Genomic DNA, 17972 nt, shown 5'->3' with positions numbered 1-17972 from the left:
CGTTCTAAACTGCTGCATATTTATTTCTTCAGAGTGTATTTTGAGTTCCACCTGCACAAGCTCTCCAAGTGAAAGGCTAATAAGAGATGATTAAAGTGTTCCCCAGGGCTTGGGGAAATCCCATGCTTCCATTTTTTTTTTTTCCATTTCTTTCCAGCTGCCCTGGGCCCACTTATTCAACACACATTACTGAGCACTTACGTTGCAGGCATCAGGCTAGGCTCTGCTGAGGGTACAGAGATAAATGAGATATGACATGTGCTTGAAGAGATGACAAGCAAATCTGTGAAGCATCTCCTATTCTTTGGAGAAGATCTACTGAGTTCTTGGCCAGGTTTTCTTCTCTTCCGAGTCTCCCATCCTTCCTGTGTGATCTCCTTTTGTTTTATGCCGCTCCTGTAGCTTGTACATACTTCTATAATAATCTTTATCACACTCCCTATATTGCATTTATTTGATGTCTCTTATCCCAGAGAACGCTAAGGAAGTACGGGCCATGTCCAAATCTTATTCCTATTCTAAATGTTGCAATGGCTAGTACATGGTAGTTGCTTTTTTAATTTGTTGAATGTGAACACAACCCACCCACTTCTATGGCTTTAATTGTTAGCTATATTATGGTTATCCTAAATGTCTTATTGACAGCATATGGCACAGTGCATGACACATAGCTAGTGTTCAATAAATATTTGTTGAACCATTAAAGCGATGAATAATTAAATAAATGAGTGGAATGCAGACAAGAAATCACATAAGATAAGGATTAAAAGATGCCCACTGATTTTAGCATTTAAGAAGATACTGGTGACTTCTATGCTTGTGTTTTACCACATATTTCATACCCATGTAACTCTCATTGGTTTCACATCAAGAGATTCAAGATTTGAGATATAATAAAAAGTCTCATGGTTGTCATTTGTCCTTCCCTCCCGAAAGCAATCACTATGAATATGGATGGACAGTGCCCTGGCCAGTGTGGCTCAGTTGGTTGAGTGTAGTTTGATTCCTGGTCAGGACTCGTACCCAGGTTTTAGGTTTGATCCCTGGTCAGGGTGCATGCAGGAGGCAACTGATTGATGTTTCTCACCTCTCTCTTTCTCTCTCTCTCCCTTATTTTCTCTCTAAAAAAATCAATAAGAACATATTTTTTAAAAAGATTGACGGATGGCTCTGAAAAGGTGCAAATAATTTTCACCCAGTTAACATAATAGAATTATTACCTCCCTTAAAAGATGGAGAGTTAAATATACATCATTTCAAAATTGCTTCAGCAAACAGTATTCTCTTCAAGATAAGGAAACTTTAAACTATTATAATCAAATTATCTCTTGAATTTTTGGCTATTGTATCTGGTACATGTTATAATCATATGCTCTCTATTTGAGGAATCCTTGCAAAATAAGACAACAGATTATTTATCATCATAATACCTCAAGTTGCTGATATAAAAGGAGTAATTTAATAATAAATCCCTAGACAAATGAATGGAACAGAACCTCTGACAGATTGCTAATGTTTTGTTTTTAGATTTACAAATGAGGAGAACTTGAAATAAAGAGGATTGGAAATGGAAAACATAAGTACAGCCTGCAGACAGCAAATGCCCTAGAGGACATGAAATGGGGAATTAGAAGGGAATGTATTTCAGCAACTTCTGAGATTTGCTGGGAATTGAAATTTAGCTACCCAGGGTCTGCTGTCTGCACAAACACAATGATGATCAGTAAACTGCTTTCTTCCCTCTCAATGCTTCTTGACTTTACCCGTGAATGTCATTTGCATATAGGACTGTCAAAGCAAAGGAGATGTATGGAAGAAATTTGCTCTCAACTTGTCCCTTGGGAAGTTAAGAGAGGTCAACTACATCCTTCCCCTCAATGAAATCTTGCATACAGCCCAAATCTCCAGGACACTTGTCAACTCATTGCAAACACCTCTAGAGTTGATAAACCGGCTTTCTGTAAGTTAGAGACTTGGAGGAAATACATTTTTAAAAAATATTTAAAGCATTTTATGGGCCCAGCACGCTTCCGCTGCGCCACTCTGCTCCCCAATTTAAAGCATTTTAAAAAACTATTTCCTAGAGTGGTCTGCCAGAAGACTAAGGGAACCACAAGCCGCGAGTGAGTCTGCTGTGTCCCAGGCTGCCTCCTGAGGAGCACTGTTTACCCTCGGCAGCCCACGGGCTTCACAGAGAAGCATTCACATCTCAGGACATCAAGTCTCACTCCGTCTTTTTTTTGTTTGTCTTTTAAAATATGTTTTGATTGATTTTAGAGAGAGAGAGGAAGGGAGATGAAGAGAGAAAGAGAGAAACATGGATCAGCTGCCTCCTGCATGCTCCCTATTGGGGATCAGGCTTGCAACCCTGCATGTGTTCTGGTAAGGAATCAAATTGGTGACCTTTCCGTGTATGCGAGATGCTCAACCAACTGAGCCACACCAGCCAGGGCTCACTCCATCCTTCTGATCACAAAGATTGAGACTGGAGTTCAGAAAAACCGTTTCTATATTGTTTAATTGGAGATCTCAACATTTTTCATGTTGAGAAAACAACTATACCTTGTCCAAAGAGGGCTAAGTTCTATGGGCTGTCAGAAAACAACTTCTAGAGTTCAAGAGAAGTGGTGTGCCCTAAAACATCAATGGAACATGGTAGAAAAAGATTCAGATGTGTAGTTAAAGTACACAAATACATTATTTTGTACAATTACCCATACTAGCAATATGGCTTTGTACAAGTTACTGAACTTTCTGGGCCTCTTTCCTCAACTATAAAATGGAAATAAAAAGCCCCCCTTCCAGAATGATGAGGATTACATATGACTACACTGAGTGGCCAGATTATGATGATCTCTGAACACATAATAATCTGGCCACTCAGTATATATATATATATTAGAGGCCCAGTGCATGAATTCGTGCATGGGTGGGGTCCGGCCAGCCTGGCCAGGGAGAGGGGACATGGGCAGTTGGCCAGCCTGCCTGCTGGTCAAACTCCTGGTAGAGGGGACAATTTGCATATTAGCCTTTTATTATATAGGATATACACTGAGTGGCCAGATTATTATGCGTTCAGAGATCATAATAACCTGTCCATTCAATGTATATTATATGCCAAGCACAGAGCTCAGATACCTGATGGACATGCAATAAATGTTGATTTCTCTTCCACATGGGTTACTTTAAAAAATTAGACTAGAAAAGGAACTTCATCTGTCACAAAACTTTTAACACAGCACTGAACTCTAATATATTACAATGGATGGATGTACCCTAGTATCAGATACAACAACTTGTCATATAAAAGACATCATTGATTATGTGAAGTGCCACAACCTCTGGTATGCTAAAAATGAAAACATGCGTATTTTCACAAAATCAGTGAAATACAGTAAATAAATGTCTAGGATTCCAGGTAAATTTGGAGATAAAACAGAAGCAAGCACCAGGAAACAAAGAGACCCTATTTTCTTTATCGGCTTACTCTCTTTATCTTGAGGGGGGGGAAATCAGGAAGTTTTAGACCAAGAAGTCAAGCAATTGCTCAGCTGGGAGTTCCTTTAAATACCAGTTTACCCAGTTTACACTAGTAACTAGATATGCGGAAAGCATTTGAGGGGAAAAGCAAATGGAAGAAGTGAAGAACATTTCTGAAGGTTTTACCAACTTCTTTTTAAAATCACAGTTCATTTCCATCTTAGCGTTTTTATGTTTGAGTTTAAGTATTTAAAATGGATAGTTCTGAACCTACAAGGAGACTACTGGCACTGGTCATCCTGAGGCTAAGGACACTAACTTAGCTGTCCTGACCACTTAGTTATGTAACCCACAGCGACATTTAGTGGTGGCTCCCTCAAATTACAACCAGGTATCCCAAAGGGGTAGGACAATTGCTCCAATGGAATGGCTAAGCAAAATTCTCCTTTATCACAATGTAAGTGGTGTCTCCATAATGTTGCCTGACAGAGGTTATCAAGGCATTATCTGGAGGTGGTTCTAGAAGTGGTGGCAGCTAATATCATCGCAGTCTTATATTTTATATAGTTTGGTGTTTTCTGCATACCTTTACTTCATAATAGAATCATAGGGCTGGAAGAGACCCTAGGGATTATCTAATCCAATTCTCTTATTTGATTAGAAAACTGATTCAAATATGCTAGCCCAAGGTCATCCAGCTAAGGAGGGGCAGATTCAGGCCTTTCACCAGGCCTTCCAATTCCAAATGCATTGCTCCCTCAATTAAATTACTTTGCTGTTTATAAAATGCAGATTAGAACACTGGCTATGCATATTTTCAGCACGTGCTCACTAAGTATTTAGTATGTGATGAAGTGTATTGAAAGGGTATTTACAGTTCTGTTAGAAAGTTTGAGATGAATTGGGGACTGGTACATAAAAAACAAAGTCAATGCAAACTAATAATTAACACTTGTATATCTCTAACTACCCTAGTACCTCCAGTTGAAGACATTGTGATATAGAGAGTTTCTGGTAATTACTAACTCAAAACAACAAAACACCACAACCTAAAAGTTACATAGAAAAGTAAATGCAATCATAACAAACTACATGGTTCAGCTGTAAATGATAGTGACAGAGACTCAATAATATAAACCACAACTTTACAACATGACCATATTTGGAAGACAAAAGGGGAAGTATGTGTTGAGGAACGGGGCCAGGGAAACAGAGATAGGGGATATAAGAAAACTAAGTTATCAGTCTCTGTAGTAGACATCAATAGAAAATGTCTACAATGCAAAATTAAGACAAAAATAACAATATACAGATATGATATTTATATGGAGGTAAATCCAGATGAAGACATGTTTTTTTCCTCTGATGAGTTTATAATTTGATAGAAAGGTAAAAATGTATGCTAATTGTACAAATTAGAATATAACAAAAAAAGTAAAGCATACTGTCGAAGTTCAAGAGATTATGTTGGTTTTGTGTTTAGTTGGGAGTAGAGGAGTGAAAGAGAGGAGGAGGTAGATGAAGGATTGTTACAATTTCCTGCTCAACCCACTTAAGATCAGCTAGCCTTTCAACACTGGGTTTTAGTTTGGCAGATGAAAGGAAAGAATAGTAATTTCAGATAGGTATAACAGAAAGTCTCGGAGGTATAAAGGGTGGTGGCAATGGTGGGGGAACAGTACTAATCTAATTTAACTGGAGCAATAGATGTATAAAAACAATTAATAGTCATTAATACTTTGGGGGGACTCAGTCATTCATTAATGCTTTGGGAGAGGGGAATATACCTGGAGAAACATCTTCTTGTTCTGTTACACTTTCCAAATCAGACATTCTAGGATAAGGGCAATGACCTTGATCTTTGGACATGTCATAAGGCATGTTGGTGACTGCCCTCTGGGCTCCAGGACAGATGGGCAGCCATGAGGCCTCTACCCACTACAGATGCATTTGCTTTTCCATTGATCCACTACAGCTATACTAGAGGAATTCTCAGTCACACCTCTTCCAGAGAGTTACTTTAAATATACTATTGCATTAAAGTTAAAAACAAAAAACTATAGCTTCTGTAGGATAAAAAGCTGTAAACTTTTTCATCCGCCAAATTTCTATAAAGTTATCTTTTAGTACTTCTAAATTCTTTTGCTATCATTAATGATTTTTATAGAGAGTATTTTTATGCCTGATTATCTGTATTTTTAAGTTTGCTTTATTTAAAGATCCCTATAATTTAACTGCATGAAAACAATTAATTTTCTGTGCGTATGTATTCTTCTCATTCAGTACCCTTCTTTATATTTTACACTTCTCTTTACTTCAGCCTAAATTCATAGACTGTTGGAAAACCATGCCCTACATTTTGCTGATGTGGTAATGAGGAGGGAAGTTGTACCCTCTTCCATTTCTGAAACTTCATGGTCTAATCCCAGCAATCGATTTTTTAAAATTCCTGACCATATTTTTAACAGTAACAGCTATACTTATTATATGAAAACTAGGGCCCGGTGCGTGAATCTGTGCACCTTGAAAAGAACTGTGGGCCGCGAGGCTGCAGTGGGCACAGGGGCAGGTCTCGGCCCATCCTCTGCGCACCCCGCCCCCCTCCTGCCACAGCCCCCGATCCCCCGTCTGCTGGCAGCCCTGCTCCTGTGGCTGCTGCTCCCACGTGCTGATGGCGCCAGCCCTGCTCAAACCCGCTGATATTGCAGAGTGATTGGCACCAGCAGTGGGTGCGAGAGGTGGCTGCCGCCCAGATTGATTGCCCCTCAGGAGCAGGGGGAGGTGAAGAAGCCCTGAGGTGCGATCGAGGCCGGCAGCCGCTGCTCACACCCACTGACGGTGCCAAGCGATCAGGGCTGGCGCCAGGTGCCAGCAGTGGGTGGGAGCAGGAGCTCCAGTGCCGGCAGCGGGTATGAGCAGGGCCAGTGCTGGCAGAAGATGCAGGCACCAGCAACAGGTCCGAGCACCCAGTGGGACCTGAGCAAAGAATTTTCAATAACCACCAGAGGCTCACCCCTATGACAGCGACCTGTGCCCCACTCACCTGCTCCACCATCCCGCTGCGGCCAATGCCTACCATGTTCTGCGCTCTGCTGCCTACTGCCGATGCCTGCCATGCTCCGCGTGTACCCCTTAGTGATCAGCGCACATCATAGCGAGCGGTTGTTCCGTTGTTCTGCCATTCAGTCTATTTGCATATTAGGGTTTTATATATATAGATGTCGTGATTATAACTTTGGAATTGCTTCAACTCACACATATAAATAACCCCCCAAAGGACCCTTTACTATCTTAAAGATAACGTTTGAACATAAACTGCCCGGGACCACTTCAGGCCATCGCATGGTGATGCTGCCAGCTTGCCATCAGTTCAAATTCAGCAATGATACTACGTTTGCCTGTGTCATGGTATCTTTTATGTCCAACTCTTTGAAGATTTTATTTCTCTTTTTGTCCCATTTTTAACCAAAATAAAACAAAAGTTAATCATTCATATGTTAAAATTGATAATTTATCAAAATCATAATATAAAAGAGACAAGGATAGGATGCCCACTATGACTACTGTTTAATGTTATACTAAAGCCAATGCAAAAGGAAAAGGAAAAGAGAGTGATAAATATTGGAAACAGAGATAAAAGTGTCACTGTTTGCAGACCACATGATAGTCTGCTTAGAAAATAAGAAATTATAATTTAGCAAAATAGCTAACTAAAGATCAATGTATAAAAATCAATAGATTCCTTATATCCCCGATATTATACAAAATAGATAAATTCCTAAATATAAACCTAATAAGAAATGTGTCTGACCTATATGAAGTAAACTACAACTCCAATGAAGATCATAAAAGAAGAATCAGTGGCAATAAATAAGAAGCAAATTTTAGCATTATCAAAAGTGGCAAATCCCAACTGTCAGTCAGTATACGATGGTACTTAAGCTTGTCAATAATGTGTTCAATGGGGGGAGAAAAATAGCCCAGCTGGTTTGGTTCAGTGGATAGAGCATCGACCTGCGGACTGAAGGGTCCCAGATTTGATTCCTGGTCGCCACATGCCTGGGTTGTGGGCTCGATCCCCAGTAGGAGGCATACAGGAGGCAGCTGATTGGTGATTCTCTCTCATCATTGATGTCTCTATCTCTCTCCCTCTCCCTTCTCTCTAAAATCAATACAAATATATTTTTAAAAATAATAAATAAGTAAGTAAATAATGAATTAATGTTTATGAAATAAGATAAATGTATCTACTGGTATGAGGATAGTATCTACAAGACTAGGAGTAATTAGGATTTTAGAATATGTTTCAGCTCTCTAGCAATGGCTGTCCATCCTACCAATGACGCCTCAAAATTTTTAGCTCCCTTGATCATCTTTTATGCATTTAGATTTCATACACATTTCCAACAATGCATTATGTCTGAAAATAGGCAATCCTACTGATTCAGAGCTTGTTAACATATCAGTATGGGCAGGTATTCAAATGAGGACATAATTTGCAAGAGTATACCTACATCATAAATTTCATGGCTAGTTACTAAAATATAAAAGCTATCATTTGAAATTTTGAACAAAATTAATTTATGTCTGCTAGAGGAACAGAATTTATAACTAGAGAAAAAAAACAAGATACATAGGAGTCATGTCTTCCTATAATACAATACTATGAAAACCCAAAATAAAAAGACAAAAATGAAAGATAAATGTGAATGAATAATCAAATACATATGCATGCAAGAAGGATACTAATCTATTCAAAACATGGAAAAAGTAGAAGATTCAACCAGGTTGATCTGGTGATGAAGCTATCCAGCTTCCAGCATTCCACATCAACATTACAGACTTTTCTCTCCTGTAGGATATCTCCCTATTTTCACCAAAAAAAGGATCAAATACTTTTAATTAATTACTTAAGTGAAGGAAGCAACCTGTGGCTATTCAAGCTCTCCATGTTTTCAGAGAGGTTCACCATAAGAGACAAGACCCTTGCTATAAAACGATAAATGTAGTTATTAATTTCACATTTCCATATCCAGCTACTCCTACCAGACTCTTTACTCCTATTACTTGGTAAGAGGTTCCCAAACCCCATCATCAGAAGTGTATGGAACCACCTGAATTACCCAAAGATACAGAGTTGAACTTCTTAAACTTAACTGGAAACAAAGGGGATACTATACCAATTCTCTTTTTAGAAATTACTGATAATTTCATTTAGGAAGTATTACAGAAGAGCAAATTACATAAATTCAAATGCAATTATTAATAGAGAGATTCATAAAGAAAAGAAATCATCATGCAATTAAAACTATTTATGGAGAAATTAGTTAGGAAGAGACATAAAAACAAGATGAGTAAAAATAGGACTTCACATGTTCTCCAAAAGATGCACCTTAGCCTTGGATCATTGCCAACTCCCCTTGTCAGACTCCAGGCCAGTTTGTTCACGGGGCTAGCCAAGAAAGTCTTCTTTGGTGCCAAGCTTCTCTAGCCAAATATCAGCATGGGACATCCCTGTGTTGGTAATCTCTAGCTATTTTACCAGCATTCCAGAAACTCCACATGAAGTCAAAATGGCTCATGTCTGCTACCCACCAACAGAAAGCCACACATTTACCATCTCAACTGGCAGATCTTCAATGTCAAGTTCTATGTATTAGTGACTGTGATCCACATCTCCCGAGGGTCCACAGGTCTCCAGTTCAAGAGGAGGCTTGGGTTTATTCCACAGTTCAGCATATGTCTGTCTGACTGCACAGTGCGACAGAATCTTGCCAAATAACCTGGCACTCTGCACCCTGGCTTTCAGAAAACTAAAAACCATAGAGCCATTTTAAGCAAACTGCCAAGACAATAAATTGGTATGTCTCCCAAATAACTTCTTAACTCGGGATGAAAATAGACTTGGATGATTTCCCAGTCCTCAGTAATTTCAATACAATGTATTAATAAATGATTTTTAAATATATAGAAGGAAAAGAGTGAATGATGCTAAAATTTTATAGGTTGCTGGTACAGAAGCTACCCACCCACGTGTTACCTAACACTTGTTCAAAAGGAAGATGAAATATATCAGTGATTGAGAGTATTTATAATTTAGTTAAGTCCAGAGACAACAGCAACTTCAGTTTTTCTTTCTCAGTCTATCTCTTTCTCACTCACCATATATTTGTGCACAGTGTCCAGAACAATGCCTGCACAAATGAGTACTCAACAAATATTAACAAGTGTTGAATGAACAAATATACAAATTTAATCTCTAGAAGGAGCTCAAGGCCCTTCCCCCATTTTCCTACCTTTACTCCTAAGAGAGCATGTAGTGGAGGCAAGGACATATTGGGTCACAGAGGGTGAATTTGGGTATGACAAGAGTTAAAATTCGGCCTTCTGGGTAACTGGGTAATTTAGAATCCTCACTTCTCTCCTGCCCTCTTCCTATTAGATTCCCAACTCCTGCCCCACAGCAAATGGTGCCATTCTTCTCCTCTTTTTTGTTCTCTCCTTTCATTGCCTCCACATCTACTCTTTAGAAAGGCAAGCAAAAACTAGGGTTAGACCCAGGATAAATTAGTTGTACAGATGGTGTTGTGGGGGTCCAGAAGGAGTCACCCCGAGGCGTGCCTCTGTGGTATGCAGATTATTTTGAGCTAAAGGCAACTTCAGTCCCAGGCTCAAGATAAGCTTCTCTCCCCCCAACTCTTAACTACCTAGAATTTGAATTAGAGGCTTTGCCCATAAGAGATGATCAGAGATCACTTCTTTTGACCTATATATAGGACAGGGCAAACTCTTTTTACTAAAGGTCTGCTATTGTAATCATTTTGCAATGACCTTTGGAAGCCCCCAAAGTACCTTACCTGATCCCTAGCTCAGGAGGTTTTATATGCCCATGTTCACTTTTCACCTCTGCACCTCTCCTGCATGTGGGGTCTCTGACTCTCCAGTATGGGGACTTCCCATGCATATGTATGTATTAAGTTTAGTTATTTTCTCTTGCTAATCTGTTGCATGACTACTGGTTATTGGAGCAGCCAGAGAACCTTGAGGACAGAGGAAAGTTTCTTCCTCCCCACACTGCCTTCATCCTTCATGGTAGGCTGGCCAGAGTCATGTCCTCCTTGCCCTTTAGTCCTCTTCCCTTGCTTCCTCTGACGACTAGGATGGACACAGTGGTACAGAGTAAAACTCAAGGAAAGAGGCCAAGTAAGCAGCAGGGTATGCTTTCAGTCTGAGCTCCAGACTTACCTTGGGGAAAGGTGTCATACACATTCCTGTCCAGAAGAACTGGAGACTACAGCATGGGTTGTGACCAAAAACATCAGACAGTAAGAAGGAGAATGCATTTGTCTGGCCTTGCCTTTTATAAATAATACATATATGTATATAGATAGATCTAAATAATGTATGCCTATATATCTTTATATAGCTCCTTAATTTTTGGTAAATGGCTGGTTAAGGATTTAAAGCACTTGATTAGGGTCAAAGTCTTCCTGACATAAATATATAGATCAGCAAGAATAGTTTTAAATAAATAGGATTGATGCATTACTGCTCCAAAAGACTTCAGAGTGGTGAATACAGTATAACAACACAGGGCATCACTATAAAGCTGTACCAGGTGAAAAGGGGGAAAGGCTGAAAACTAGACCTGAAACCAAGATAACCACACATACGGTCTCTGAACAAGCAGTGGCATCCACATCTTCAAGGAGCTGACAACCAGATACACAAGTCACCTATGACCCGAGTAAACTCCATGAGTAGGAACAGCACCTAGAAGCAGTCCTCAGATGACCCCAATCTCAGCTAGAGTTATACCCCTTCCAGACCTGCCTGGCCCATTAGCTTTCCTTCATTGGAACACATTAACAGTCACTACAGACATCTCATCTCTGATGGTTTCATTATATCACCGCTGGCAACTTATTTTGCACTTAGAGATTTTTTATAGGCACCACTTCCTCTTTTAGAGAAGTCTTCTTTAAAAAAAAAAAAAAGCCAAAGCTCATATGAGCCTAAGAGTGGCCACTTTCTACCAGGGACTAAGTTGTATGAGAAATTAGGCAAGGCAACTGGAAAAGAAGACATTTATACTCCTGAATCAGTTCTTAAGATGCCCTTTGCTATTTTATTTGAAAAAATATCTGCAAACAGCAAAGTCATAATTTATATTCTTTTGCATCATCTTTAATTTTCTCATTGTGGAGTTTTTTATAACTCAGAATTGTTCTAATTCTAAAATCCTAAACTGTAATACAATGATCTATGACCACAAAAATCTGTCCATACATCTTTATTATTACATTTCTCCAAACAATTCCTGTTCTTTCAATTGTTCAAAACTCCCAAACCTATATTTCCATTCACCGTCTACTATCCCAAACCCATATATAATCCTCTTAGATTTCTTTACCCAGGTGATTTACAGACATACAAACTCAGCATGTCTAAATTAAACTTATCACATTTCCCCTTGAAGTCTGCCTTCTCCTTGAGCCCTATGCTTCACAGAGACCAAACTCTTCATTGTCCACTGAATGGGCACTTCTGAATGTCTCCTGGCTCTATGTAATTGCTCATAACTTTGCCTAGACTGATCTCTTATCCCCAGACTTCTACCCAATCCCTTCCTATTTCTCCCCCAGCAATATACCTATTCAATATTCACTTGTCTCTCAAGATACATTTCAAATATTGCCTCTTCTCTAATCCCTTCCCCACTCAGGTAGATGGCCACTCCTCCAATGAGCTCCCACTGACACCTACATGTTCCAAACACTTGAGCAGTGAAGCAGAGATTAGTGTTAAAACCATATGGGTAAAAAGATTGCAGAAAACCACAAGCCATTTTCAAACCCAAAAGAAATCTTAGGAACCCTGAGAATTGGCATCTTGTCAATCTATTGAGTCATACATACCCTCTGACAAGAGTAGATTGGAGGTGGAGTGGTTATACATTCTCTTAACTTGGTGATGCCTAGGAAATGGGAGTAGAGGTAAGGGGTGATGTACTCTCTGGTTAGAGAGGTGAGAATTGGATTGGAAACATGCTTCTGCACCTAGACTTGTAAAACAGTCACCGCAAATCAATGTAGTCAGAACCTTTTTCCTTCCTCCACTTTACCAGAGAAATGGGTCTTTGTGGCTAAGACAGCTTTTGTTACATTGATTCGAGGTCCAGGAGGAACTGGAGAACAGGAAGAGTCAGAACAGCTAACGTGATTTGTATCAGGAGAGAAAATCAGAAGAGGGGAGGCAAAGAGAGGAGAGAAGGGATCCAGAAATGCAAGGAAGACAATGAGAGAGATAAAAAGCAACTCTTTGTGGTGGAGTCCTTTGAGGACAAAAGTTTTAGAAATAAGTTCTATGCCATGAGAGATATGCTATTTCATTGAATCTAAGGCACTATTGCTCATAAAGAACGTCATTATTTTATGTATTGGTGAAATACAGAATTGAAAAAATATGCAGAAAGGGTTTTTTGTTTCCTTCTTTGCATTCTATGAAGAAGGCTAGAGACATTTTTGACACCCTTACATTTTTAAATTATTTTTAGCACTGCTTAATGCAATATTGGATAGGTGTTTGGGGGTGGTTTTTGCTTTGTTTGTTGTTTATGATGGGTTTTTTGCTTTTTTTTTTTTAAGTGACAAAGTTCAGAGTTTAACTTAAAGGCAGCTCAGCTTTATATGTTACATTTACTAGTAACAGTGTAGAGCCCTTCTTAACATTAAAAAAATTACAGATTTTTCATATTCCTCTTCCCATAACCCTTTCTGGTAACAAGTTGAAAAGGATTGAGTGACACCTTGATTAATGATAATAGCTAATATATTTTAACACTTTGATCTAAACTTTTAAAATGAATTAACTCTTAGTTTTCACACACAAAAAAAAAAAACTGTAAGATAGATATAGTTTATCTTCTCTATCGAGGCACAGAAAGCTTAAATACTTGTCAGAATTTCTATAACCAGTACGTGGCAGAGCCAGGTTTCACATCCAGGCAAGTTGAGATCTAGTGCCCAGGTTATTAACTGCCATATTTCCCAGCCTCGTGCTGTTAAGTATAGAGTAAATGTTTTCCCTAAAAGAAAGCCATTTATCAGTCTTCCACGTGAAGGAAGCCAATCACACTATATCTTAAGTTAGTATACTTCAGCCAGCAGATATACATCCAAAGCCTAGGATAATGAGGAAGTCAGTTATTCCAAAGCCAACTTATCACTGAAACTTGCACAGATGAAAAGAATACTATTAGACAAAGTAGATTGTATTTCCTATCATGAGAGGTATTTTACCCTAGAAACTATATAGGGAGTGCATGTAATCAAGAAACACAGTTTAAGTTATTGAGAGGACAGAGTAAAGACTAAAAGACACTGGTGAGAAAGTCACAAAGACTAAAGAAGATGCTCTTCATTTTGACATTAAATTATGTAAATCATATGCAAATCTGCATTAAGATAGGGAGAGGGAAGCTGTGGTTGTTTTTCTTTCCTTAAGCCTTATGTAAACACCTTCTGAAATGAACAGTGAGGGTATTCAATGTGAATTTCACAACAGTCTGATTTGCTAAGTACTTTAAGTCTCACTCATAGAAAACTGAATTAACCACATATTCAAAAAGTGCAAATGCTATAGAAAATGTTGCAATTCCTGTATTATTATTATTATTGTCATTTAAAAATTATTTTAAGGACCCCTAGGATTCTTTCTATTTCCAGATACCTGCTTTCATACAGTAGATCATCTCCCCTTTGCACTGGTACTGAGAGGCAGAAATATCACTTGCATCAAAAGTTAAGTGTGTCGCACCAGAATTGGCATTATAAAGGTGAAAAGACTCAATCTGACTATGACTATATCTGAACCCATGTACCAATAAACTGGATTGGAACAAGCTGTATTTGATTCCCTGAGGTCATTTGCATTGGCTAACTCCTTTACAGAGGAACAACTATTTTGACACTACATTATTTTGACTTAAGATGAAAACCATTACATGAAAAAGCCTGCTCTTCAATGTGTTCTATTAACAGAAAACAGCTATTTCACTGCCTTATCTGCTCAATCCATGACCCTTGAGATAAATAAAAGAGAATTCTGCAAACTAAGAAGAAAAAGTAGATGCATAGAAATGATGATGAGATGGAGGAAGACAATTAAAAAAGGGGCCAAAAAGATTTCTACCAATTACTTCTTTAGAAAGAAAATCCACCACAGGATCCCGGCAATACTGAGATCAATAAAACATGATTTCCTGCCTTTAATCTTCTTAAAAATATTTTAGTTGGAACCCAGGATATGAAATTTCACATGTATTAAAGCACAGTCTTAAATGAGGCCCAGCAATTGTCTATTAAGCAAAGTAAATTAGCCTATTACTAGTGAATAGAACATGTTATTGGCAGCACATGGTAGGAGATCCAGTCTCCTTTACCACTTAAGCTCTTAAAAGGTAAGGTGAGGAAGAAAACTAAATCCACTGGGTGACATCCATAAAATATTAGCACTGGAGGATACTTCAGAGAATTTGTTCAATTGCCTCCTTGGTCAGATGAGGAAACAAAAGAAAACCAAGGCCAAGAGGTTAAATGAATTTCTCAAAGGCACACAGTTACTTAGTGTCATTGGAAGGGGATCCAGCTTCATATCCATTTTTACTTGTTAAACCAAAAATATTTCATCCAAGGATTTCAATTATTGATGCTTTCCTAGACCCATGTTATCATAAATAGTTAGCTGCTGACTGCATGGTCCATTCAAATTAGTGAGTAACATCTGCTCACAGAATGCTTCTAGAGGATCTTACCAAATTTAGTGTTAACCATGTCATTCCCCTGCTTTAAAAATCTTTTTATTCCCCCACATGTAGAATTTAACACAGGTAGGACATAGGTTCTTATATGGCATAATTCCTGAGCCTCATCTTCCGTATCTCCCACCTCATACTCTAGAAACATCAAACAGCTCCTGGTTCTCAAAATGGGAAAGATTGTTAGGTTCTGTCTTGCTTTGCATAGGTACCTCCCTCTCTGTTACTAGAACACCTGACATGCTCTTGTCCCACTTGTTTTTAGAAAGAACTCCTACACATCCCTCAAAATATATCTTTCCTAAAGACTACCCATTCCACCTTTTAAGATGGAATTAATCACAGCCTCCCTTTCCAACATTTCTCTGTTGTTGAGCTAATCGTACTGCTTAGCAAGTATCCCTCTATCTCTCTCTACTGGACTGTGACTCCTCAAGGGATAGTCCATAGCCTTACATCTTTACATCCCCCGCTGGGAGCACACAAGAAGTATACTCAATATTTACTGAATAAGTGAATGGGATGGAGGTTAAAATAGATGTCATTATTTCTGGCTCTCTGTTTATATGAGAGAGATATAGTTCATACTACAATGACAACAGTGAAGCTAAAGATTAACTTTTGCAATTATTACCCATATTTAATTAGGACAAAAATATTTAAATACTAACTGTGAATAAGAGGTTGCAGCAAAGAATAATCTATATTTAAGGAGTTTTTTGTTTGCGTTTTTTAAAGAAAAGCTTTCTTGGAACAGGTAACCTTTATTACCACTTTGCTTTAATTGCAAACACTTTTAGTACCTGATGCCTATTAATTTGTCAGCCCAGCCAGGAGCAAAGCCAAGAAAACACACCAAAAGAAAAATAAACCTTTAAATGTAGGCAATATAAAGAACTCACTCTGAGTAACAATTACCTTGGGTAATGCTGAAAAGCTAAGCAGCCAGTACAGTTCACTAAATAAATTTCATTCTTAATTCTGGAAAATAAGGAAAGCAAAATAAAATAAAAGCCATCATTGTTCACTGTACATTATAGGAATCCAAAGGGAAGTACAGATTACTTCGTTTTATTTTACAGAGTAGAACAGTTCAGCTTCACTAGGCAAGCTCACCCCTCAGAAAGGGCCTTGCCTGCATATTCATAGCAATCTGTGTGCAATCAAGGGGCAGAGGATCCAGATATAAACTGCCAAGGACTGTCTCTCCAGCCATTTTAGGGGTCACTCCAATGACAGCAAGTGGGTGGAACTGAAGGAATATTCAGCTAACGTCTAATTCTTCCTGAAAATTGACTGGATGCTAAATTTAGCATCAATATTTGCTTTGATGTTGCAGTATATCAGAAGATAAATGTTCTAGGCCTACAGCTATTTCCCTGGAAGACAACGTTCTTGTGAGTTCTTGGTTTTGGTGACTTCAAATCTACTGGCTAGCCATGGATTGGATCGATTATTCACTCCTGGAACTAGGGGAAGAGGAAAGGAGGGAGGCAGCGTTCAATCCCACCCAAATTAATCGCTCAGGCAGGAAAGAGGGAGTTCCTAAAGAAAAACCAGAGGGCTTTACCAGAAAAAGAGAGAAGGAGGGGATGGATGCTGGGCAGGTGAAAGCATCCGGTAGTGTACATTTCAGATTCTGAGAAAGTTAAGAACTGTGAAATGAAGGCCAAGGAATCCTATATAATAAATAGCTAATATGCAAATGGTCATCACACCATAATAGCTCAGACACTCAACACTGGTGAGAAAGGAATGGGGACCAGCCAGGCACAAATGAGCTCGTGAGAGAGGAATGGGGACTAGCCAGGCTGTGGCCCAGGAGAGGAACAAGCTGCCCGCCCCGTGGTCCTGGGCGCCAGCAGCTGCATCTGCACCTGTGGCCTGGGAGAGGGACAAGTCGCCCGCCCCATGATCCCGGGTGCCAACACCTGTGGCTGCGGCCCGGGCGAAGCCACCCACCCATGGTCCCCTGCAGCTGTGGCCAGCCTGGGTGAAGCTAGCCCAGGTCCTGGGTGCCTGCAGCCGGCCAGAGGAGGGAATCCTGGGTCCCAGGTGTGGGGCAAGGCAAAGGTGGTTAGGGGCGATCAGACCAGCAGGGGAGCAGTTAGGGATGATCAGGCCGGTAGGGGAGCAATTAGGGGCAATCAGGCAGGCAGGCAGAGGGGTTAGGGGTGATCAGGCAGGCAGGCAGGCAAGCAGTTAGGAGCCAGTGGTCCTGATTGTGAGAGACAGTCGGACATCCCCCGAGGGGTCCCGGATTGGAGAGGGTGCAGGCCAGGCTGAGGGACTCCTCCACCCCCACCCCTGTGCATGAAATTCGTGCACCAGGCCTCTATAAAGATATAACAAGCATCACTTCAAGTACTTCCAGTTTGCTGGAGCAATATGTAGATTTATCCCACGAGTGTCAGGAGAACAGAAGGAGGGCCAAAAGGCAGAACTATAAGAGGTAGCTTAAACTTAAACTTTATCATAAGAGATGTTTAAGAATAAGTATGCTGCTCTGAGAGAGTGGGTTCCCCAGAACTGAATGGGGCAAACAGAGATTCTCCCTCCAACATTCCTGCCTTGTGTCCCTCTATCTTGTTTTAGGCGAAAACCTTCCACTCTGCCTTCTCTACTCACTCTATTTGGCCTTATTCCCCTTGGGCAGAGAAGAAACTCGATGCTC

The sequence above is a fragment of the Cnephaeus nilssonii genome (genome assembly GCF_951640355.1).
Source record: "Cnephaeus nilssonii genome assembly, chromosome: 1".
Taxonomy (NCBI): domain Eukaryota; kingdom Metazoa; phylum Chordata; class Mammalia; order Chiroptera; family Vespertilionidae; genus Cnephaeus; species Cnephaeus nilssonii.
This window is presented reverse-complemented; position numbering follows the sequence as displayed.